At 39.5% G+C, this 27,138-nt stretch overlaps 1 long non-coding RNA gene across 2 annotated transcripts; it reads left to right on the top strand.

Annotated features, from left to right (window-relative positions):
* The first annotated feature begins 12,857 nt into the window (after positions 1-12,857).
* On the top strand, positions 12,858-23,432 carry LOC133955433 (uncharacterized). Of its 2 annotated transcripts, XR_009920877.1 has the most exons (5): positions 12,858-13,292; positions 15,635-15,711; positions 16,546-16,738; positions 17,663-17,767; positions 23,140-23,432. It is a non-coding gene; the product is annotated as an uncharacterized LOC133955433 (long non-coding RNA). The 2 variants fall into 2 exon arrangements; XR_009920878.1 differs by lacking the exon at positions 15,635-15,711.
* Positions 23,433-27,138: the final 3,706 nt, after the last annotated feature.

The raw sequence follows: 27,138 nt of genomic DNA, 5'->3' as shown, positions 1-27,138 counted from the left end.
CCTTCCTCTCAGTGTACAATCAAACATAACACTCTTGCACACACACACACACAAACACGGGACTCTCGCGCACGCGTGGGCGATGGAGAGCTCTCCTCTCCGTCTGAGTGACAGAGTCCACTTCCTCCCGAGCTCCTCGGCGGAAGATCTGCACTGTGGTTCTGCGTCTCCAGCTCCGAAGAGGAGCGCAGGCTCTTTCTGTCTGATTGCCCTTTCTTTTCTTTTTCCTCTTCTCGTGGCGTCAACCAACAAAAACAACTTTCGAGACACTGATGTATATTGTCAGCGGATCATTTAATTGTTTTTATCCCAGGCTCCGCTGAGGTGCTTCATGAACGAATGAAAAGAACAAAAATAAAAACAATTAAATAAGATTTAAATCTGAAATTTGCGTTTGATATAATAAAAGCAGGACAAGACACAGGTCGACTAAATAACCGGGGCGGTCACACGCTGCAGGCAAAGGCGAATCCTGCGTTTTTGGTCAGCACTAAACCTGCCACCATGTTATAAATGTTTGTGATTAAGTGAAACTGAGGAGATTCGCCTCCAAAAGTCTGAACAAATAAAACATTTAAATGATTAGCCTACAATTGTGTCTAAAATCTGCAATTTTTAACTTTCATTTTACCTGTTCAATTAAATATGTCCTCCTGGTGTACTTCTTATGCATCAAACCAAAAAGGTTATCTCTGCTTTCCTCTGAAACATATTCTGGAATCATTTGACAAATCTCTCGAACCGGGTACAGTGTAATAACTAATGTGGACAAAGACCCACATTCAGCACAAGGATTATTCCTTGGGGAGTTCTTTAAGGTGTTGCAAACATTGGCCTTTTGTATATAAAGCTCAACTGTGTCCTCACGACGACTAGTTCTATTTAAACTAGTTTTAAGCTAATTACGCACTTTTCACTCGGGTGTGCACTGCGAATTTAGGTCCTGGGGCTTTGTGTAGCTCGCTTGGCGCTGCCTTGTGTTTAAAACCCAGGTTCAACAAATTGTTAAAAACTCGCAGCTCGTTGTGCCAGATGTGTTTGGAGAGAGTGCATCCAGTGTGCGCTCACACACTGGATGAAGGGTTAATGCACGTTTTAAACGCTCTCTTCTCTCCAAACATCATGTGGGGAATCAAATCACTGCGCCAAAGTGCTGCTGAGTCCAAACAGGGCTCGTGAAAGCAGCAGTGTGAGTATCAGACATCCAACATAACCCAATACAAAGCAAATGACTTTTCTATTTCGGTGTCACATCAGTGGGTCCCATTTACAAGATTGTCGCTCTTCTCATATTTTAGTTATTGTTTCACGACATACCCTACATCATGTGCTGGTGTTTCCGTGCGTGCGCGTGTGTTTGTGTGTAGTTAATTTAGAGGAATAGATCTTATTACGACACAGAAAAAACTTTGGAATGTGTTCCGTTTGACGCAAGGCTTTCATATTAGTTTTTAACGATTATGGAGTAAAGTGCTGTGTGTGTGCGTGTGTACTTCTGTGTTCGTGTGTACGTGTGTGTTCGTGTGTGACACGGGGACAGAAGGGTTACACTAATCATTAATTTATGTCACTCACAACCCAAACGTGTGAATTACCAAACAAATTGGGCACCATTTGTGTTTAACACACTAATAAACACACTGAGCTCAGTTTACAAAAAGTTAATATATTTTTCAGCATGTCGAGCTCTGCGTCTATGAAAATAATATATATATTCCCACGACTCATCCATGCATGCAATCGAAATATCTAGTTTCGAAAACTATAGTTCACAGTAAAAAAATGCACTCTATATACATATATATATATATACATATATATATTTATGTATCTGATAACCACGCATCTCTCGTGTATTAATTTTATATTAATTCCCTGTGTGTTTAACTTTCTGATTTTGACAACATTTTTTTTCTGGATTTTTTTGTAACACACATGGTGTGTTTATTTTTTATCTTATAATGAAATACTTTTATTAATGTGCTGCTTGTACCAAAGACGACATAATTACAAACAAAAGCACCACAACTTCATATGTTAACTCTTGGTAATGGGCCTATAGGATAAATCACAGTATATCGCTGTGTTGCCTGGTGCGTATGTTATCACTTATATTAAAACTAAATTAATTTAACTCTATCGCCCTCGGTGGTTTGAATCTGTGATATTCAAGTCGCACTGATGATATGAACAGATTTACATCTCCCCTCTTAAAACAATATGCGTCATGCGGAGAAATAAATCTGCGGTGACATGTTTGAGTCCGCTGGAATTACAGGACGCGTACTCTAAAGGCAGAGTCGCGCAGGAATATTATGACAGCCACGTCCATGACTCATGTTTGAGTGCTTGAGCCGTGGACTGTTTAGGGACGTGGGGGGGGGGGGGGTGCACAAGTCATGAAGGGAGTTGTAATGTTGATTCCAGCAATGATTAAAAGAAGCGCCTTTACATTTTTTATTAAAAAAAAACTCCGCTTCTGCGCATACAAGTCAGTAATTTATGCAGTTCTCCCTCAGTATGTGTGAGCGTCCGTGCGTGGGTGCGTGTGTGTGTGTGTATGTGTGTGTGCGTGCGTGTGTGTGCGTGTGCGAGAGAGAGAGAGAGGTGGGGTGTTAAAGGCGGGTGGCGGGTGATCTTTACGCACAGGTCGGACCTCCACAAGCCTGTTCACGGACGGCATGGCACGGGTTTTGGCACTCACTCTAAAAGGAGCGTGTCTAAATTCGACCCTGTGGTTCTATTACTGTTTTCATTCGGTGATGAACCACCAGGTTAATTCGAACCTGACTGAAATCATGCAGATGCCTCATCCAAGCAAGGGCGCAGACACGTGCTTTTCACACTGTATTTTGGTGGTAGCGACACACACCTTAACATGAATGTGTTAAAAAAAGTTTAGGTTGAGTGACACACTTTTCCCCGGAGAAATATAATCAGCAAATGCGCGTTTTAAAGTTCCATGTGCACATTGTTCTGGCTACAGGGACATGGTCACCGTGCGCGTTAGGCTTCCGCCCCCTCCTCAAAACGCAAATAGATGCGTTCGGTTCAGTAGAAACAGGGGGAGGTTTAGAGCACAACTACTGTGATTTATCTCTCTGAGCTCCACCACTCCACACCATCCGTGATTTACTCTTTTTTTGCTTCTCTTTTTTTCTGCTCTTTCCTCTTCTTCTATGATGATCACTTTGGCGTGGAGAGGCGGCGTGGCGCACCGGCTTCTTCACGGCACACTGGTTTCTAGTAGAGTGGATAAAGAGCCAGAGGGAGGGACAGTTGGCAGAGCAGCTTGGAAAATTGAAAAAAAAGGAAAAGAAATGGTATGATATACTATTTGTCCCCTAAACCCCAAACTATGGCACAGCCCCTGAATCATTTGATCTGTTCTCCTGCATGCGTGGATTCCAGGACAAAAAGTGGGACAATGACTAATAAATATAGCTGATTAAAAAGTGTGTAGGTCACCAATTTAGTGCTTGCTTAATGGATAATAATAAATAATTATTAACAGTATTCTTATTAACAAATTCTTTTCTCTGGTTCTGAGTCACTTGAAGACCTCTTCAAATAAATGTTGCTATAAATTGTGTGAGAATAAAACAGGTATTAAAAACTTTTATGATCCTTCAGAATCCAGAAGATGGGTGAAAATAAGTTCTTGTAAAATTTGAATGTAAAAAAATTAATAACAATTGTTTATCTTTCAAGAAGAAATGGCTGAAATAAGAAGTCCAAAAGTCTTATAAACACATATTTTAGTTTTATATTATAGAACTAAAACCGTATTGTGTTTTGTTTTTCCTTCATCCAATAAATCTGTGTTTTTTTCACCCTGGTTTTGATTTTCTTCATCTCAGCCTAAGGCCATGCCTGCGGCTGTTGGCCACAGCCTCCTACCTAACCCACCTCAATTTGAGACAGACTGTTTTATTATGTAGTGTTAAGGTTTAATCGATATCTAAATGACCTGAAATCGCCTCGCCCCTAACACACACCCCTTGTATTCAGTGAAAAACAAGACAAGCTACTGATTTGCATGGAGAGAGAGAGAGCGAAAAAAAATAGAGGCCAGGGTGAGTCTCTCCTCAAATAACCTTAAAAGTTACAAACTCCCACTAAAAACAAGACAAGCATTGACAAGGGAAGCTGAGAAAGATGGATGCGCTCGCTTTCTCTCTCCAACCCCTTTCTCTCTCTCTCTCTCTCTCTCTCTCTCTCTCTCTCTCTCTTTCCTCTCTCTCTTTCTCTCTCTCTCTCTCCCTCCCCAGTGTCCTCCCTCCCTCGTTGGGTGAGCTGCGGAGCTAGCAGGGTTGAGAGGGCAAGTGCTGACCAGCCCTCTTTCTTTCACTGTCTGCTGTTACTAGGTCACCCCAACCACACACACACACACACACACATGCACACACACACACACAAACACACACACACGCACACTCACACGCACACACACCTTTCCTTGCGGTCAGTGTTGCCACCAGGGAGAGGGGTAATTTAAGCCCTCCTTGATGTAGCCTATTCATCACTGTCCTGTGGACGGTGATTCAAAATTAAAGTCTGATCTACAAAGTTAGAGTGAAATGAGATAAAAATTGGCAGAGGTCACCATGGGCCAGTCCGGTCAAAACACAAAGCTGAGACGTGGCAGGGCCAGCTAGCCGTGCTGCTTTTATTGCTTTTCTCTGTGTTTTGTGGGTTACTGGTCGTGATTTTTTGTTTTGGGGAGGAGGGGGGAGCCAAATTAGAGGAAGAACTGGTTTGGAAGCCTGGTGGGTTAGTGCCAAGAATCTTGTAGTGAAGGCCAGTGTAGTCCTGACTGAATCTTCGTAGCCTCAATCAGGTAGCTCAGTCTGTCCCAATATCGGATTTTAGATGTACGTATCATATTATGGCACCCCTGCTATTATTCTGGTAAAAATGTGATAAAACAACAATCAAGACATAACATCCTTCAGTAAAAAAAGTGTCCGCAACTAATCTAAATTTAAGTAATAATAATAAAGTTAGAAAACCTAGCCCTGCTTTTATTAATGTCTTAATGTCATCACGATCATGCGAACACTACAAAATCAGTTATGGAAACAAAATCTAATATTTCTGTTCCTTCTTGTGTTTTGTAGGAGTTGACTTTACATCATCATTACTGTTGTATGTGAAACCATAGGGACTATTATTTTAAAACAAATCCTTTTTATCTTCTTTACCTTCCTGTCAGACCTAATATATAAACAATTTGATAAGTAGTACAAACCTTTGCGACATAAAACAAATATGACCATGAAGTGTTGTAATTAAACTAAATAGGCAAATGTATATACTTAATTATTATGATTTAATTTTTGGTGTTTCAATAAAACATATCTTTCAAATACAGAAGATCTATCTACAGTCCTGTGCCAAATTAATAATATGTATCTGAAACATATCATCATCTCAAAATAAGCTAAATTCATTCAGTAGTATTTTTCTTGTCCAGGGTCCCGGGGGGGAGAACACCTCAAACAGAACATTTTGGTTAAGGATGCAGAGAAATGGTTAGGGTTAGGGTTATGAGATTAGGAGAGACATTATTGGAGAATGTGAATAAATGAGACTAAAATGTTCACTCTTGCCCAAACACAGAGTTATGGCCAATGACGTCGCTCCTGTAGCTCTTAAAAGTCACACGCTAATGAGGACAAGGGTTGTCTTACAGCGAGATTTGATTTGACTTGATAAATTGATCTTTAAGTCTCATCACGCAGGATCAATGATCCCAAAAACTTTTGTTTAAGTCAAAAGTGGCTGACTTTTTCACGTGTATTTGACATAGACAAAGCTAAACAGACAGAATATAACTGGGAAGAGGCATTTTCCATTTTGCTGTATCTTTAAGTGAGAGGCACAATTAGTGTGATTTACTTTTTATAACAAGTCATAAACGGTGAACTCAATTCACAGACGGGAATATTTTTAGAAGGAGCAGGTATTGCAGAGGAAATGTTTGTCTAGAACGTCTGGTGCAAGTCTGATGAGTTGTACTGTTTATCAGCGTACAGTGTGATGGCGCACTGCTGAGTGAGTCACCGCTTCCTCCTTACTGTGATTGTGTGTGTGTGTGTGTGTGTGTGTGTTTGTGTGTGTGTGTTTTGGATGCATGTGTGTGCGGAAACCACGCTGACAGCTGCAGCTCATTACAGGCACTATTACTGATGGGGACTGCTGGGGGAAATTCCTTCTTCCAGAGAGCAAACCACCCTGTTTACCACACGCACACACACACATGCTCGCTTTCACGAATGCATGCACATACACACACATGGGCCTTGTGAAACAAAAAAAAGGAAAGTAGTAACATTTACTAAACATTTACTCTTAAGTGAAAAATGACGAGTAAGAAAAACTACATGCTGTAAAAAGAGATGAAACGTCTTTCCAGTTGCTGGAGAATGAAGGACATGAAGTAGACTCGTCTACATGTCGTACACAGTAAGTACTGTATGTATGTGTGTGTACATAAACACAAACACGGACACGTACACACAGCCACAGGGTGAGCAAACTTGAGATGAGATCACCAAGGCACTCTAAGCCTTGCCATATTGGCAACTCTCTGCCTCCCTCCCCTCTCTCTCTCTTTCTCTCTCTCTCTCCCTCTCACCCACCCACCCCCACACACACACACACACACGCATACACACGCACACACACACACACACACACAAACACATACCCACGCACACACACACAGCAATCGAGTATACAGTGTCCAGTGACGTTAATGAGAGAGCTGAAAGCCAGACACACATGTGCTAGAGTCATTAGGGAAGATTTCATAGCTACACTTCAGGCCACTACACTCCATTACCGTACTTCATTGGTTTCACTGCTCGAAAACAGTGGTTTCTTAAAGTCAAGTTGAGGGACCACCTGGGCTCCTTCTCGAGCCCCCAGGGAGTTCCTCTTTGGATAAAACCAAATAAATACCGCTTACCTGTTTCTCTCTATCTTATTTAGTTCCAGCATGCCTCATTTACTCTGTAATTCACACAATCAAACACACAAGATATTTTTTTATAACACAGATTCAAATAGTGTAGGCAAAATTAGGACACAACCCTATTCATTCCTCATTGATGTAGTATCTTTATTTCTGGCCGAGTAACAGCAGTTGCAAGCAGCAGCACTTTAGGAACAAATCTCCACTACACATCAATAAAACAGTGAAAATCACTTGATCACACAACACAAAGAAATATAAATTACCTCGTGTCAAGATACAGATGGAAGAATAGGCTGACAATATTTTGTATTTTTGTTATTCTAAAGATGTCCCATCAATAAATGAAATCGAGACAAAAAATGGTTGTCCAAGTCCTCTGATTGCTTTTGAAGGTGCAGTTTAAAAATAAACATATGGAGTTTCATTAAGTTTAAAAGGAGGAGCAGAGTTATATTCTTATGTGGATTAATAAGGATTTTGGATGAAAAGAGACAAGCTCTATAGCACAGAAAAACAAGGTTTCCAAGGTCAGCAGCCCGGCAGTAAATAAGCATGAAGACAAAAACTGAGCTAGTTTCAGTTTTTTACAATTGCAACTGAAAGATTTGGCCTTGAGAAACAAAATACATAAATAAAAATCTGAGAGATTCATTAAAAGCACTTTCTGTCATAACCTAATAATGCCATGCTCTGTCTCTACCCTTTCTTGAACAGAGGAAGAGAGAAAGAGAGAGAGATGGTCCACTCCATGCTGTGATGTATCTGTTGCATTAATCAGCCCTCTTAAATTGGAACGGCCTGCTTTTATTAATTATGTTCAGCGTGAGGACGATGAGGCCTCTCCCAGCCACCCCTCCCGCCTCTTTAAGACACACAAATCACTTCAGGAAGACAGGAAGACAGTAGAAGGAAAGATAGAGTAAGAGAGAGCACATCATTACAAGCAAATGAAAAGAAAAGTGAGATGATGCAAAAAGGAAATGGGGCTGAACAACAAGGTTGTGTATTTACAAAATAAAATCTTAAGTTACACAAAAGTACGGCTGAGTTTTACTTGCATCTTTAGTGTATTTACCTACAGGCTAAATTAGTGTGAAAAGTACATCCAGTGCCCACCTGCAGATTTTACATTGATAGTGTAAGAGCATTCACTTGCTATTTTCCGTCCTGATGCTCGCAAAATATATTATTATTAGTTGCTTCCCATATTTTAAGCTCCCAACAAACTATAGTGTCATCTGCTCAGATAGAAATAGTTTTGATTATCTGTGTGATACATATTTGAGTTATTAATGTTTTACATTAAATCACCAGTAAGAACGGAAACACATCTTCTGGCTGATACCAGATCCTTTTATCTGATTTTACTTAATCACTTAACTGTGTGAACATAGATCTGTACTTTGTGTGTGCGTGTGTGTGTGTGTGTGTGTGTGTGTGTGTGTGTGTGTGTTGCGCATCTTTGAAAGACATCTTGAAACATTAAAAGAACATGTTGCTGGCATGGGAAGATCCAGCAGACTATCTTATAAAACTATGTTAAACAAAGAAAACCATGATCCTCTTATGGGACATAGAGTCCTACAGTTAAACCGTGTTGGGGAATTCTAGTGTTATGTTACCTCACTTTACATAGCTCTAGTCCTCTAAATAAATATGACTTACAAGTTTTATGGGTTTTTGTGCACCTTTCAGGCCAGAAAAATGTGCACCACACTGGGAGGGGGGTCAAAGTTTAACTAGTAGGGCTATACGCTACGGTGGTTGTTTATAGCTGGCAATTTGGGTTACAACCAATTGCCTTTGTTTTCTCTTCCAAATCAATGTGATTAACCTGGGTAGTTGTCAACCTGTCAATACTTTTGGGCCCTTGGATTTAACTTTTGCAACGTGGCTGCATTCTGAGAGCTCAAGAAGTACTTTTGTTGAGTAGCCTACAATGTTTCATTACTTTCAGAACCAATGTCTGAAGTGACAACAAATGTTTTTTAATAGTATACCCTGAATTGTATTGGTCAATATGGCATGCAAGCCCATGAAGACCCCAGGACATATTTTTCCTTATAAGCTATAATTCTAACAGTTATCAAACTAAGGTTATGTATTGGCTTCAGTCACAGTCCCACATTGTAAAAGAGGAAGGTATCAGTAGATTATATTTGAAAATTACAAACCAGTGGTTTCTTTTAGAGAGGTTGTTATGGATCGGGTGAAACTTTAACAGCCCCTTATTAGCTCTTTATTAGCAGCTTCTCTGTGATAACAGTACAGCAGGTACAACACTGCTGGCTATAAACAAACAAAGCACTAGTTTACAGAAACACTTGGGAGTCAAATGCTATATATATTTCAGGATGTACAGTGAGTGGGTTGGAGCCACTCCACACTGGGAGCTCCAGTGGATACAAATCACGTTACGATACTCTTGTCACGTCAGCCACTTCGACTGCAGTGTTTATCTTTGTATGACATTCTCCCTGCAGATACGCTCCCCCCCTATACCCTGTGTATGATAGCTGCTAAATGGAAGGAGAGACAGATGAGTTGAATGGTTGAGAGATACAGAGTAAAGTGAAATGAAGAGGGGGGGGGGGGGGGTGAGCGCACATTTGTCCTCTGTGACAATGCTGATGCTGTCAGCTTATGAGACGCTCTGATGGGACAGAAGGGATATTTGAAGTTGTCCTGCTTAATTTTAAGAACACAAGCGCAGTATGTATGTGTGTGTGTGTGTGTCTGTGTGTGTGCGTGTGTGCGTGTGTGTTTGTGTGTGTTTGTGTGTGTGTGCGCATGTGTGTGTAGGCTATTGTATGCATTGTGGGGGCCAGTCTGTGTTTGTGAGGTTTAGGTTCTGGTACTGACCCAAACTAACAGGTCTTCAAACTGGCCACTGATCAGCTTCAGGAAGTGCTGGAAACGAGAAGACGCAGGATACACCTGTGAATAGATCACTTGGATTGACACCCGACTGGATTCTCTGGCTTCTCCACAGCAGGTAACATGCAGCTGTAGTAGTCTCTTCAACCAGTTGTCATGCGAATATTCTGAGTTTTTGTGTGTTCACATTTCTTGCTCCAGTTCACTTTGTGTTAGAGGGAACAAAGCATCTGATCAGGTCACTTGAAAAACATGTTGATTTATTTGATGTCAAAGCAGGGGTTGGCTATTTTGGTTAAACCAGCAAGTAATTCCTTCCTTTAGGCCTCCCATCCAAGCCAATCCTACAAAAAACATCTATATGCATGTGGTCGGCCTGAAAACTGCAGAGGGACGAGTCCATAACAGAGTACTAGGACTCGGGAAAGGAGCAGAGTCCATCATTGTCATCATCCCTAATGGTATCTTACTAGATCATGCCTAATTCACATCTAAAATAAACAGAAAACACGGTAAATGTGTGCCGATTGTGAGTAGCTGTCTAGGTAATGCTGGGAAATTTTTATTGGAAATTAATTTTGCTCCAATAACTTGTTGTCGCCTGCCTAGCAACAGCAGGTTGCATAAAACATTAGATATAAGCTAAAGCTTAAACCACCAACAAGATAAGCAATTCTAACCACCTAGTGATTTTCTTCTGTTACAGTCACTGACCCATTGATGAATGTCAATTTTGTGTTGGGCAGAATTTAGAATGCGTTGCTCCTCGATTAGAGCATTGTCTGGTCCAATAAAGCACCCCATGGTCGAAGAGGACAGACCTGGACTCTATAGGGCGATGAAGAGGAGACCTTGTGAGAGAGAGGGCAGAGGAAGGGGAGGTGATAATACCATGGGCCAAGGAGATGTTCTCACCCGCTCCTTTTTACCAGCAGGGTGCAGACACTAACAATGTAGGTTGTATTTGTTTTTTATTCTATCATCTTTCCCCTTATGAAACCACATTTAAATTCACTATATGTAGATTTTAATTGGGATTCGCACCTAATTGCACACACTAATAAAATTCAGTCCCAAAACATGATTATTTCATCAAGAGCCATGAATAATTCTCAATCAAGGAAAATGTATAAAAATCTCACAATGACAAGGAAGGTTAAAAAAATCTTCATGGATCCACCCTCTGTTCCGGATCCGCATCAACATTTAATGGGTTCTATCCTGACACATTGGATAGTTTTCCAGTGACTGTTAGAAAGAGTATCACAATATCACACAGCATCTGACAACACTTCAACTTTGGCAGAACAGTGACAAACCTTCATAAACGTTTTCAATGTGATAGCTATTGAGGCCTTAAGTTGTTGGACATATTTTAGATTGGCTAAAAACGTATGTTAAATTTGCACATTCATTTTAACATTTAAAGCCTTTTCATAGTCAGCAATTTTAGTTATTATAGACTTAACAACATTAAGAATGATTTGCACCTTTAACAGTTGTTACAATGATTTGTTACAATGAACAGCCATGTTTAATATGTTGTAATATATGTAATATGTAATTAATTTAATGTTTTGCAATGATCTCATCTACAATGCAGACAATGGCAAAAGACGGATAGATTTGATATAAGGTGAGTGTAAATACAGTTTTGATATGTGCTAGCTACACCAGCTACCTAAATTCCCCCTCAAACCTATTGATTACCTTTCCAACAGCGAAACATCAACTGTTTTTGTCACTTCCCAGGCCCTTCATCTCCCGTTTCCTCCCCCTGTCCACTTCTCCTCACCCACAATGAGTGTACATGCAGAGAAGTGCAGCCGGTCAGATACACTGTGCTGCACTGAAATGAGTTAAATCCACTCAAAATAGTCTGTGTGCAGATTAGCTTTAACACTGAGTGGTCCATGCATACTTATTTTACTAGCAGATATGTTTCCTTTTAACAGGACAATAATGAAATATATTTATTATAAGTTATAAAATCCTTTCTATACTGCATTCGCGGAAGTCACTAGGGAAATATCTCCTCGATCAAATAAACATTAGTATTTCATGCACTTGAACTTTCGACACATTGACCTCATGTTCAACCAACATACATATGCCTGTCCACAGTTGTGCATGCAGAGTAGATAGTATACAGTGTTAAATGCAGGCACCCTGGGGTGCACTTGCCACAGGTTCTCCCTTACAAACTGGCGGTCGGCCCAGATGCCCCTGGGCCCAGTGAAGATGCGAGCTGACTTGACATTCATGTTGGACCTACGTCTGCTTCACGCCGATCTGAATTAGTGCCTCACTGCAGGGCTGAGACGGCCTGCAATCTGCCCTGTACCTCGGGGGAGGCAAGAGGAGAGGTCAATATGCTCAAATGATTTTCCACTTCTGTAGAGAGTGCGTAGTCCTAGCTTTAGGATATTCAGTGACACGGAGGATTGTTTACTGGCATGATTTTCTCAATGTGTCCCCTGCACTTCAAATACTGAGATGTGGATTTTCATCAGTGCTCGTGATGACTGATGGTTGAAGAAATAGGAAGCAGCGTCCTCAGCAGAGAACAGATGCTGACCAGCAGATCACCATGAGCATGCATCTGAGGCTTTGGACTCTTATTGGGATATGCTGTGTGTCCACAGTCTTATGTGTGTGTGTGTGTGTGTGTTTGTGTGTGTGTGTGTGTAGTCCAAAGGAGTTTGTGAGGCATTTCTCTCTGTAGTGTCAACCACCCAGAGAGAGGATCAAGTGCTAAGCTGGGGACTCAGGGACTCTGTGCGCCTGGTGTGTGTGTGTGTGAATGTCTGTGTCCAACAGCCCACACTTGTGGTTTTAGGGATTGAGGAAGTGATATATCCTTTTATCTGTTACTGTGGATGACCACAAGCCAGACCAGAGTCAGCCCTGCAAGACTAAATCCATACACTCAAAGGATGGATCTGTATGTGTGTGTGTCTGTGTGTGTGTATGTATGTGTGTGTATGCATGTGTTCTGGTAATCATCACGCGATGGGGACCGTTGACTGTTTACACAGTCACGTCATGGGGACCGGTTGCGCTTTGGGGACCAAAATCCCGGTCCCCATGAGGATAACCCTTTTAAATGACTACTAGAGCTACTCTGAAGGTGCCCGTGAAGTTTTAAGCATTGGCCCATACGACATGTTTTTTGGTGAGTGTGAGTGTGTGAGCATTGCTCATTGGTGGCCCTACTGTTTCTAGTTAGTACTGCACCCACTGCTTCACACACACACATCTTCCAAATATGGTTGGGTGCCACCCACTTCCTTGTCCCCATTAGGAATGATTCAAGCAGCGAGGACATTTTCAGCATCAAGAGGTAGCTATCAACAGTAAAAGAAGATTATTTGCTGGAGAAACTAGCTAAGAAGATAAGAACATGTGCAGAGGAGCAAAAGTAAAGCATAAGGTAAGCACAGTTGTATCTTAAATAATTATAAGCAGTGTTGAATCCTCAAATTGCATGTATTACTTGTACCTAGCTAGCATGATTAATAGCTCTGATTAGCTACAAAGGCTAAGTGTAAGACCTCAAATGTTTTACTGCATTTCTATTACTACTTGCATGCATGATGCATATGTGTAGGAGTTTATGTAAACTGAAGGAGACAATCAAGTCAAGCATTTCTGAGTTTTGAGTCTCATTTTGTTATGATGAACTTAAGATCAATATAAGCCCTGTTATGCTATATTTAGTATGTTTAAGTTAATTAATAGAGAACATTATAGAGCACAGGTTCTGACTATATTCAGACAATTCAAATTACAGCTGTTCTCATTTTACACAGTACCATTATACAGAATAATTTAAGTCTGACTGTAGCTTCCGCTGAGGGGCTTTAAATTTTAAACAACAGAGGAAGTGTAACCTGGCTGCTCTGGATAACCTCTATTTGGAAGCTGGTTATGAACCGGCCCTTTTAACTTATTTTCTTATTTAACATGGGCAGGTTCATGTGGAAGAGGCAGAGCAGGTTATTAAAGAAACATGGTCAGAGGCATAAATCTGGAATTAAATGATAGAAGATTAAATCTAAAACCTGCAGTTAAGTTAAATTAGCTACAATCACAAATGACAAGTCACTAATATGATAAAATGTCTAGAATAGAAAAGTAGAGCAGTAGGTTATTAACGTCAGGCAAATAAACAGGTAAAAGCTGAGAAATTTTACTGTGAATATTACTTTTTTTGCAGATAGAAAGTTAAAGTGTTTGTACAGCTAAAGCAGGGGAGAGAGAAGTTCTTGTGTGATGAGGTCAATGTAATTGAAAGGTGTATTTATATTCATAAGGCGGTGGTCTAGTGTTAGAAACTTGGACTGTGGGCAGAGAAGGTCTCTGGTTCGTCTCTGGTTCGACTCCACAGAGAGACAACCAAAGACGAACCTGGATTGACTTGTCCAAAAATCCAAGAGTCTCCCTGCCCTGTCTAGTGCCCCTGAGCAAGGCACCTTACTCCCCCAACATCTGCTCCCCGAGCACCGTACATGGTCGCTCACTGCTCTGTGTGTCCTGCACCAGATGGGTCAAAAGCAGAGATTAAATTTCCCTTCCTTCATGAGTGTGCCTTTGCATGTCTGTGCATGTGTTTGAGACAAATAAATGCATCTTAATCTTAATCTTAATAATATTGAATAGTCTATGGATAATTCTTTCATGGTTTTCATTTAACCCACTTCTGTTCTGTGTTGCCCTGGTAGATAAGAGAAAAGGTCTCAACACTACCAGTTATTTTGTGGGAATAACACCACATTTGTTGAATTTAAATGAAGTTAAATAGTGATGCATCTATTTCCCGTATAAAATCACAACAGAAAATAGCTGCTGCTTTGTTTTCCTTCTTACTTTACTCTCTTTAAGTTGCTTTTAAACATGCACTGCAATCTGGATGATACCAAGAGACTATCCAGATAGGGGCAGTTTGTAAAAACGCAAACGCTCCAGATAATCCAGAGTTTCTTCTGTCACCCCCCCAGTAAAAACTCTGCAGATTTTCCGAATAAGCCATTGAGAAAATACAGTAGGAGATTATCCGGAGGATTCAGAGCCGGCGAGTAGGCAAATTCATAGTGTTTTTAACAGCTCACACACGTGAGACTGGGATAATAAAAATATCTCAGCATGAAAAATCTCCCTGTTGACTCTTTGTTGATAATGAGGACATATTCAAATGCTTGTAACATTGGTGTAAATGCAAAACTAAATACAATTACATTCTTTTGCCATCATCTTTGATGTGCTGTAAAAAAAAATACTATGCTCTCTGATACTGAATTTATCATCATGTCATGCCTCTGGCTTGCTCTACCCAGGCGCCTCCTCCTGTCTGAATTCTCCTGCTGTGTTCTTTATATGTGAAAGCCAAACTCCTTCATAATTATTCAGACATAATCATCTCTCATTTAAGGGGTTTTCAGGCATGACCTGCAGGTAAAATCTAAAGAATTGGCTTTAGATTTGACCCGGTTTAGCTTTCACACATGCACAAGACAGATATACGGTGCATATATGTTTGTAGATGTGTATAGTTTATGCAACAACGCACAGGAGTATGCATCATCCTGTAGGCAGGAACGTTACTCATGACAGAGAGTGAAGGAGAATGTTTCTGTAGTTGAATTTTGCAAGAAAAACAATCCTCATGAGGTTTTAGGCAACAACAACAATTTGTAGTACCACAAAATCTTACTAAGCAAACAAATCAAACAATTATTTTAAAGTAAACTCATTTGTTTTAATCTTTTCCTTCAGAAATGCCACCACGGATCAACAATTCAACATGATACACATCTGCAAATTAGAGGTCCAGTATATTTATGCAGCAAAAGGTAAGGTGGTATCTGCTGTAAATAATCAATAAATAATTATCATTTAAAATCAAAAGAAAAGCTCCAGAGTACATTTAATAGGGACTAGAATGCTGCAGTGGTCAGTTTTGGTTTGTTTTGTAGTATATATTAGCATAAACTCATTGTCAAGGAATAGAATTAATGGATCCTCCTGTTTTATTGAAAATGTTTTTATTGTTTGCAGGATGTGGTATATTTGCAAAGGGTACAATTTGCAAAGGAGACTTTGTTATATATAGGGGGGAGGTCTAGAGGCGGTGGTCTATCGGCAGAAACTTGGACTATGGGCAGAGAAGGTCTCTGGTTCGTCTCTGGTTCGTCTTTGGTTCGTCTCCACGGAGAAACAACAAAAGATGAACCTGGATTGATCTGTCCAAAAATCCAAGAGTTTCCCTACCCTGTCTAGTGCCCCTGAGCAAGGCACCTTACTCCCCCAACATCTGCTCCCCGAGCGCCGTACATGGTCGCTCACTGCTCTGTGTATCCTGCACCAGATGGGTCAAAAGCAGAGATTAAATTTCCCTACCTGCATGAGTGTGCCTTTGCATGTCTGTGCATGTGTTTGGGACTAATAAATGCATCTTAATCTGCATCTGCATTTTAAGGATATAATAAGTGATGCAGAATCCCAGAGAAGGAGAAAACTTTACCACCCCTGATGTGCTGCATTCATGTTTGCCTTCAAGTGAACTTAAGAATTCCTAAACTACACTCCATATACTATTTTAAGTTATACTAAGTGGGGCTCTGGTTTTATTGTGATATATTGTGACATTTGTATTTTTTCTTTTTCAATTTTTCCAATTTCTCAAGTATTGATGCCTTCAGAGAAGATGGCTCAATTGGGTGACAAGTTAATGATGAACACAGACGTCCTTACTCCAAAATGAAAAAAATTGGTGTTAATGGAGAACCCCACCTTTGTTTATTTGCCCTGGATGACATCAAAGAAGGAGAAGAAATCGCCTATAACTATAGAGGTGAAGACTGCCCATGGCAAACACAGGTATGTAGCACAGAACACAGCAAATACAATGAGTCAAGTATCACAACAAATAGTAGAATGAGAAATATGTGGACCTAATTTGGCTGTATTAATATTGTTATAACCATGTACACGTTACATATACAAAAAATACCAGGATTGCCTATCACAACCTGCTTTAAGCTGCTATGTATGAGCGACCACTTAGTGTAGTGAAAATAACAGGAACATGAAATAACAAACAGGAATCTAATTTACAAAAGTTTTAAGAAGCTATTGAAGGTCAGTTTAGATCATTATAGATATTATGTTACTGAACTGAATGATCCTCTATTAACACTGCATCCTAGCAGGGTTGTCTACAAACCTCTGCAAGCAGCCTGAAGCTCTGATTTTGATTTATATGTGAAATAGTGCAGAGTGTCCAAACTTTTCAACTTCCATTGGATGAATGGAAAAGTCATTGATTCACCTGCATTAGCATAGATGATATTAGGATATTATAGGTTTGTCACTTTAGTGAATGCAAACAATAGCATTGGTTCATTAGAGATCTCAATAATGTTTTTACAATGACATACCCAGCAAAACCTTTTGTCGCTTGTGTTTACATCAAAGACTACTGATGTCGTTGCAGGTTTTTGCGATGACCACTGGTTATGTAACAGCTCTTGGAGGGCTGTCCCAATTAGATGGGAAAGATTTCAACCTCTGTTTCAAGGGGAACGAATACCCTCGAAAACAAGGGGTAGTGTTAGGGTAATGGGTTTGGGCATAATTAAAAAGCATTGAAATGCTATCACTTTATATGTTAAAGAATCAGGGTCATTTGCCAAATGTATCCAGTCCTGCTTATGACATGGATGTAATCTCAAAACTTTATCTGAATAGAAATATTAGAATATAATATAAGTAAATCTTGGGAACGTTTTACTTTTGTTACAGACGACCAGCATCACTGTTAACACCATGGAGGAGGATGATTCAGATCCTGTCCACTCAGAGAGTCTGATGGCTTGTGCCTTTGGGCCAAAGACACCACCTGAAGAGGTAAATTCATGTCCATCACTGTTTTATCATTATATGATCACTCTTTGTTCCGAGTTTGTGTAGAAACTGTGTGTGAACAATTAGGTAAAACTTGTACACACAAGGAAATGCAATGTTTTGTGTAAAATGTCCCCACAAAGCATGTGTTAAGTTGTGTGAACGAGAAAGAGCTTCGCTGGTCAGAAGAAGAAACTGTTTCAGAAAAATTTGATAAAACTGGTCCCCACAATGAACTATAATGTAGTGTGCAAAATGTCCCCACAAAGCATGTGTTAAGTTGTGTGAATGAGAAATAACTTTACCGTACAGAAGTTATGCAAATTGGCAAACAATGACATTTCAAGTATGGCATCTTGAAGGTTAGTGGTAGAGGTATATTCATGGTCGATTTCAAACTTCACAGTATTTTCTTTCTTGATAAATTCTCACTCTACATTTTGGAGTCACGTGGTCCCCACAACACACCTTCTGACAGTGTGCAAGTAGTAACTGTTTTTGAAAAGTTAGATAAAACTGGTCCCCACAATGAACTATAATGTTGTGTGTAAAATGTCCCCACAAAGCATGTGTTAAGTTGTGTGAACGAGAAAGAGCTTCGCTGGTTAGAAGAAGAAACTGTTTTTGAAAAGTTAGATAAAACTGGTCCCCACAATGAACTATAATGTTGTGTGTAAAATGTCCCCACAAAGCATGTGTTAAGTTGTGTGAATGAGAAATAGCTTTACTGGTCAGAAGTTATGTAAATTGGTTATACAATGACATTTCAAGTATGGCATCTTGAAGGTTAGTGGTAGAGGTATATTCATGGTCGATTTCAAACTTCACAGTATTTTCTTTCTTGATAAATTATCACACTACATTTTGTATTCACGTGGTCCCCACAACACACCTTCTGACAGTGTGCAAGTAGTAACTGTTTTTGAAAAGTTAGATAAAACTGGTCCCCACAATGAACTATAATGTTGTGCGTAAAATGTCCCCACAAAGCATGTGTTAAATTGTGTGAATGAGAAAGAGCTTCGCTGGTTAGAAGAAGAAACTGTTTTTGAAAAGTTAGATAAAACTGGTCCCCACAATGAACTATGATGTTGTGTGTAAAATGTCCCCACAAAGCATGTGTTAATTTGTGTGAATGAGAAATAGCTTAACTGGTCAGAAGTTATGTAAATTGGTTATACAATGACATTTCAAGTATGGCATCTTGAAGGTTAGTGGTAGAGGTATATTCATGGTCGATTTCAAACTTCACAGTATTTTCTTTCTTGATAAAATATCACACTACATTTTGTATTCACGTGGTCCCCACAACACACCTTCTGACAGTGTGCAAGTAGTAACTGTTTTTGAAAAGTTAGATAAAACTGGTCCCCACAATGAACTATAATGTTGTGTGTAAAATGTCCCCACAAAGCATGTGTTAAGTTGTGTGAATGAGAAAGAGCTTCGCTGGTTAGAAGAAGAAACTGTTTTTGAAAAGTTAGATAAAACTGGTCCCCACAATGAACTATAATGTTGTGTGTAAAATGTCCCCACAAAGCATGTGTTAAGTTGTGTGAATGAGAAATAGCTTTACTGGTCAGAAGTTATGTAAATTGGTTATACAATGACATTTCAAGTATGGCATCTTGAAGGTTAGTGGTAGAGGTATATTCATGGTCGATTTCAAACTTCACAGTATTTTCTTTCTTGATAAATTATCACACTACATTTTGTATTCACGTGGTCCCCACAACACACCTTCTGACAGTGTGCAAGTAGTAACTGTTTTTGAAAAGTTAGATAAAACTGGTCCCCACAATGAACTATAATGTTGTGTGTAAAATGTCCCCACAAAGCATGTGTTAAGTTGTGTGAATGAGAAATAGCTTTACTGGTCAGAAGTTATGTAAATTGGTTATACAATGACATTTCAAGTATAGCATCTTGAAGGTTAGTGGTAGAGGTATATTCATGGTCGATTTCAAACTTCACAGTATTTTCTTTCTTGATAAATTATCACACTACATTTTGTATTCACGTGGTCCCCACAACACACCTTCTGACAGTGTGCAAGTAGTAACTGTTTTTGAAAAGTTAGATAAAACTGGTCCCCACAATGAACTCTAATGTTGTGTGTAAAATGTCCCCACAAAGCATGTGTTAAGTTGTGTGAACGAGAAAGAGCTTCGCTGGTTAGAAGAAGAAACTGTTTTTGAAAAGTTAGATAAAACTGGTCCCCACAATGAACTATGATGTTGTGTGTAAAATGTCCCCACAAAGCATGTGTTAATTTGTGTGAATGAGAAATAGCTTAACTGGTCAGAAGTTATGTAAATTGGTTATACAATGACATTTCAAGTATGGCATCTTGAAGGTTAGTGGTAGAGGTATATTCATGGTCGATTTCAAACTTCACAGTATTTTCTTTCTTGATAAATTATCACACTACATTTTGTATTCACGTGGTCCCCACAACACACCTTCTGACAGTGTGCAAGTAGTAACTGTTTTTGAAAAGTTAGATAAAACTGGTCCCCACAATGAACTATAATGTTGTGTGTAAAATGTCCCCACAAAGCATGTGTTAAGTTGTGTGAATGAGAAAGAGCTTCGCTGGTTAGAAGAAGAAACTGTTTTTGAAAAGTTAGATAAAACTGGTCCCCACAATGAACTATAATGTTGTGTGTAAAATGTCCCCACAAAGCATGTGTTAAGTTGTGTGAATGAGAAATAGCTTTACTGGTCAGTAGTTATGTAAATTGGTTATACAATGACATTTCAAATATGGCATCTTGAAGGTTAGTGGTAGAGGTATATTCATGGTCGATTTCAAACTTCACAGTATTTTCTTTCTTGATAAATTATCACACTACATTTTGTATTCATGTGGTCCCCACAACACACCTTCTGACAGTGTGCAAGTAGTAACTGTTTTTGAAAAGTTAGATAAAACTGGTCCCCACAATGAACTATAATGTTGTGTGTAAAATGTCCCCACAAAGCATGTGTTAAGTTGTGTGAATGAGAAATAGCTTTACTGGTCAGAAGTTATGTAAATTGGTTATACAATGACATTTCAAATATGGCATCTTGAAGGTTAGAGGTAGAGGTATACTCATGGTCGATTTCAAACTTCACAGTATTTTCTTTCTTGATAAATTATCACACTACATTTTGTATTCACGTGGTCCCCACAACACACCTTCTGACAGTGTTCAAGTAGTAACTGTTTTTGAAAAGTTAGATAAAACTGGTCCCCACAATGAACTCTAATGTTGTGTGTAAAATGTCCCCACAAAGCATGTGTTAAGTTGTGTGAACGAGAAAGAGCTTCGCTGGTTAGAAGAAGAAACTGTTTTTGAAAAGTTAGATAAAACTGGTCCCCACAATGAACTATAATGTTGTGTGTAAAATGTCCCCACAAAGCATGTGTTAAGTTGTGTGAATGAGAAATAGCTTTACTGGTCAGAAGTTATGTAAATTGGTTATACAATGTCATTTCAAGTATGGCATCTTGAAGGTTAGTGGTAGAGGTATATTCATGGTCGATTTCAAACTTCACAGTATTTTCTTTCTTGATAAATTATCACACTACATTTTGTATTCACGTGGTCCCCACAACACACCTTCTGACAGTGTGCAAGTAGTAACTGTTTTTGAAAAGTTAGATAAAACTGGTCCCCACAATGAACTATAATGTTGTGTGTAAAATGTCCCCACAAAGCATGTGTTAAGTTGTGTGAATGAGAAATAGCTTTACTGGTCAGAAGTTATGTAAATTGGTATACAATGACATTTCAAGTATGGCATCTTGAAGGTTAGTGGTAGAGGTATATTCATGGTCGATTTCAAACTTCACAGTATTTTTTTTCTTGATAAACTATCACTCTACATTTTGTATTCACGTGGTCCCCACAACACACCTTCTGACAGTGTGCAAGTAGTAACTGTTTTTGAAAAGTTAGATAAAACTGGTCCCCACGATGAACTCTAATGTTGTGTCTAAAATGTGTGAAACATGTTTTTTCTAGATTGTGAATTCAGAATTAGTTTAGCAGAGCAGACACAACTTTGATCTCAAAAATTCTTATATGCACTTTTACTAAATTATTTATTGCATATGTGCCTTTATTTTCAGATTATAGACTTCAAAAAATGAAACTGAGACTTTTGTACCAAAATTAAGACGGCCTACAATAACTTTCAGTTGCACTTCAATTTTTCAAGTTGCTGCAATTCGATATAGTCTTTTTTTTTTCAGAACAGTCAAAATATTCTGCTTATTATAATATAAACTGCTAAAATAATCAAATTATGACACAAAACTTGCAAAACAGCACAAAGAATAATTTCTCATCTACCTGTTACAGCTCTACATAATTATAATCTCTTCATTAATTTTTTTAGATGAAAGACACAGATCTGGAAGATTCTGAACTATTTGATTCGTCATGAGAGAGTGCAGATGATCACGTACCAGATACCATCTCCGAAAGTGACAGTGACAGTGATGCTTCAGTTCAACTAAACTTTAAGAACACTTTTCTGCCTCTTAATGATCCTGATAGCTCAATGGGCCCCACTGTCTGCGATTATACAACACCAGACAACATGATTTTGGATGGTCAAAACATTACACCTGAAGCCCCCAGAGCAGTAGAAGAACCCCAGTCAAGTCAGACTATAAAGGACATCGTTAGATAGCAGTCATAAAAAAAAGGCCAGATCAGAGACTGTTGTCAGTGTTGCCAACTTAACATGTTGCCACCAATACTTTGTCATTTCAGACCTTTGCCGCATAACTGTTGCTGCCCCCATTTAATGTAGTTTTATCTGTATATTCATGCCTGCAATAATCAGATAAAGGGTTGTTTGGCTGATTCTGGAGTCTATTAGGTGCTTAAAGTAGGACTCATAACAGTTACAGTTTTAATAGTATAAACATACAAACAACAACTAGTCCCTATACCAAACACCTGTCCTACGTCCTCACAATTCCATAGTTAGTTAGATTAATGAGTGAATCAGTACATTGTATTTATTTATCCAACAGATCCAACATTTTATAAATACAGTTTTTTCTTCATGACAATTTTGAGAAATTTATGTCAGTGAATGTGAGTCCATGTCATTGATCAGAATGAACAGTTTATTTGTTATTATAACACAGCATGTTCAGCTTATAAGAAAATGGCATCAAAATCCTCTTTCCCACTGACAATTTCAGTCAGAATGCACATATCAGTGTTTTCTTGGCAGACTAATTGTATATTTTAGTTTTCTTATACTGTAGAAGTTAGTTTATACTTTATAGAACTTGTAACTTTGGATTATAACTCTTACACACTTTGGAGTCCTTGTATTTACAAATGTGTTTTTCCGACCACTTAAAGGTACAACTGCCCAAAAGAAGAAAACACCCTGGAAGGAGACAGACGTGAAGGCAGTGGAAAGGCACATGAATCGATTCATCACATCTTGTATTGCTCCAGCAAAGTTTGACTGTGAGAAGTGTTTAAGGGCTGATCCAGAAGCTCTTAAGGACCGGAGCTGGCAGAATGTGAAATTCTACATATATAACCGCATTACAGCCAACAAGAGGAAATTAAGTAAATAATGGGAAGATTACCACCAGTAAGCGGTTGCTATGTGGTTGTCTGAAATTAAAAATATCTTACAAATTTGACTGAATAAGAATTATTCTTTGTAGGGATATAGATAGCCCGTCACTGTTTGATAAGTTTATATTCACTTCAACCACATTACACTAATAGTCCTATCAAATTCTGCTTCATTGTAAGGCGTAGTTCATGAACAGCAAGATTTTCTGTACAAAGTGATGCTTTGCATCCCTATCACCATTTACAGGTATCATGTTATATCTCTACATTTTCTATCAACAACTTTTGTTCTTTTTTGCTAGACTTTATTAGTTTTAAACAAACAGCTCTAACAAATGTAATAATGGAAGGACTTACGGTATCAGTAATAATGTATATAAAAATGCTTTTTGAAGCATGGTCCCCATTAGTCTTATAACAAGTTGTGTGAGTCATGCAAATGATATGTAAATGAGGTCCCCATCAGCCATACCTACCCGTTTTTTCTAAGGTCCCCATTTTGCACAGTCAAAACACTACTTCATGAATTTAGATATTTTAAGGTGTGTATGTACTAACTGATTTTTTCTTAGTGTCCCTGATTTTTTTCATACTTCCACAACCTCTAGAAAGGGTGGTCCCCACAGGTTATGATAAAAAGTGCACGCCCCGCAAACCATGGAAACCAGTATGTGTGTGTGTGTGTGTGTGTGTTTGTGTGTGTGTGTGTATGTGGATGTTCAAAGGTGCATCAGAGAGCAGGGCTCTTCCCCAGAGGGGGAAGCGCAGAGTTGAAGGGTCAAACACACATGTGGGGGGTCAGTGAGCAGCCTGGCAAGCGTAACAGAAACCTTATACACACATGGGTCAGTTGCTGTGTGTGTGTGTGTGAGAGAGAGAGAGAGAGAGAGAGAGAGAGAGAGAGAGAGAGAGAGAGAGAGAGAGAGAGAGAGAGAGAGAGAGAGAGAGCAGTTTATGTAGGTTCTATATCAGTACATTTTGAAGCCCTAGTGTTTTTTGTCCTACACAAACAGTAAACGTCCAAGAACATCAACCTCTACATTTAAGTGTACAGAATTCAAGGATGAAATATTTCTACTGTAATGTTCACTCGCCGAGCGCTTTATTTAGAACACCTGTACACCTGCATCAACAGCATGAATCCATGTACCCAGCCGGCCTTGTGTCAGCAGTTCAGGCTGCTGCTGCTGGTGTAATGGTGTGACTAATGCTTCCTTGGCACACTTTGTGCCCCTTATCACAAGTCAATCATTATCTGAATGTCTTTGTCTATCTCAGGTTTGTTGCTGACCATGTGCATCCCTTTATGGCCACAATTCTTCTAATGGCCTCTTCCAACACACATGTCTTCAAGATCATTTAGATTCTTCATCCCGAGGGGTAGAGGGGATTATATTTACTCAATGAATGGTAAGGAAGTAGTTATTTCCTTATTTCCTTCGATCTAATGACTCCCATTTTCTTCTAGGACCGTAGTCAATCAAAGAAAATCCCACTCAACTGAAATTGTATCTACTCTTCATCCAATCGATTGGTTGCAGGAGAAAAAAGAATCTCTGCGTTATCTCCAGATTAACTTAATTGACCGAGGTGAACTGAGAGCACTCTACCTGGCAGCCATGTTTGCTGAAATAAACTGTGTATAAATATAAAAAGCTAGTATTTGTAGCACTTTAAATTATAATCATTATTAATAGACCAATATGCCCATTCTGATGAATTCACACTTAAAGCCTCTGGCGTTAATCAAATAGCTGATGAATCATTCTATTACAGAATGTATCCTAATGAAGTAATGTGAGTTTGAAACTCATGACCAATGTGGGCAGAAATCTGTGTTCTGCCTCGGCTCGGCAATGAACTGTCAGAGCTCAAAGCTTTCAGGGTTGCCAAGGGAAAACTGACACTTGAGTCAGTAGATGGTTTCCCTGAGCACGTAACACTGACGCAAATAGTCATCTGAAAACCCTGCTCATCACTATACAGATACAAAACTGTACCTTTGCTGACTTTTGCGGTCAAAGCATAGACATACAGAGTATACATGTAGCATAACAAAACCACAAACAACACCTACTTTATTATCTTGGCTCCCCATTTTTGAAGCAAAAACTGAATTTGTCGTTTAATATTTGTTGCTAAATCCTGATCAATATTTTTCACTGCAAAAGAGAGTCATGTATTGCAGAATAACAGCATGCAGAAAATTCTTTGCGTATGTTGTATTATTTTACACTCTTCATGCTGGTCACAAACATGGGTGTTCTATTAGTAATTGTCGCAGAGTGGACACCATGGTTACACCTTTAAACTAATAAACCTATCTCTCCCTTCATATCATCTATTTATAAAACAAGGCAAGCTCAGACCATCAACCTACGCAGCAGCGACAGAAGCATGACTCTCATTTACACTCACACTGAAAATATTGGATGTACACTTGATTCCAACATATTATACCAGGGTTTAGTGTTGTAGTTGGAGGCGGTCCATGTCACAGGGGGCCGAGCAATGAGACGAGTGCAGGGAGATATGTGTTAAAAGCCAAATCGTGTTTGTCATTGTGTTTTCACAGTTGTGCTTGAAACTACAACAGGAGTTTGTGTTACAGCGAGGACAAAAGGACAACTCAGATGAGAACTTTGTGGTAACGTCTCATCTCTTGCTTTATCTGCTTCTTATTCTTTGTACTGCAGGTTGGTGCAGAGATTTGGAAGATCATTGGCTGCGATCTGGTGTATTTGACCTCAAATGGAGCCAATAAGCTGTCTGGGTATGACGGACTGTATGCACGCAAACAGACACACACACACACACATACACACACTTGGGTGCAAAAAGTCAGTCATGAAGGGGGTGTACAAATTGCTCTCAGCTAAGTAGAAGTTTCACTCATCTCTCATGTTCTCGGTCTCTCTGTCCATGTCATTCTTCATCACTCTACTTTCACATTAACCATCAGTTAGTCTTTGTCTCTCTCGCTCACACACACACACACACACACACACACACACACACACACACACACACACACACACACACACACACACACACACACACACACACACACACACACACACACACACACACACATCAGCCATCAGTTTGTCCGACAGACACATAAATGTACATCTTCACATTCACGCAGAGACCAACTCCTTCACATCACACGTCAACTCACCCAAGAATCACACGCACACACAATGCATCACACATCAGTTATATCTTTTAGGCTGAAGGAGAAAGGGGTTTGTTGGCAGTGGGGGTTGAAGGGGGGGTTGACAGGAGAGAAGAGGAAGTACACAGGAAGTACATTAGTTATCACTCCCATGTCTTCTCCACCTTTTCACGTCTTATCACCACCCGACGTCTTAGATCCCCGCCAAGCTGCTTCTCCTTCTCATCACACCCCTTCTCTCTCTCTCTCTCTCTCTCTCGCTCTCTCTCTATCTCTATCTCTATCTATCTCTCTCTCTTTCTCACACACACACAAACACACAGACACTTACATACTAGCCTCTGAAAATGACTTCCGCGCTCCACTTTCGTGTCGGGCCCTGGGATCTAGATGACACTTGGCATGCCGCAGAAGCTGCAAGACAACTAGATGAAATATTTAAATGAAAGACGGCAGGGGTAGAAGAGGTGAAGAAAAGAAGGAAGGGGGGAAAAGAGGAAGAGAAATGAACACAGGAGAGAGGACAAGGGAAGGAGAGAGGGGCGATATTCAGATGGCGAGCAGAATGTGAAGGATTTCTCGGCAGAGAGGTG

Source organism: Platichthys flesus, chromosome 1, assembly GCF_949316205.1.
Source record: "Platichthys flesus chromosome 1, fPlaFle2.1, whole genome shotgun sequence".
Taxonomy (NCBI): domain Eukaryota; kingdom Metazoa; phylum Chordata; class Actinopteri; order Pleuronectiformes; family Pleuronectidae; genus Platichthys; species Platichthys flesus.
Note: the sequence above shows the minus strand (reverse complement) of the source record. Positions and strands in the feature narration are given on the sequence as shown.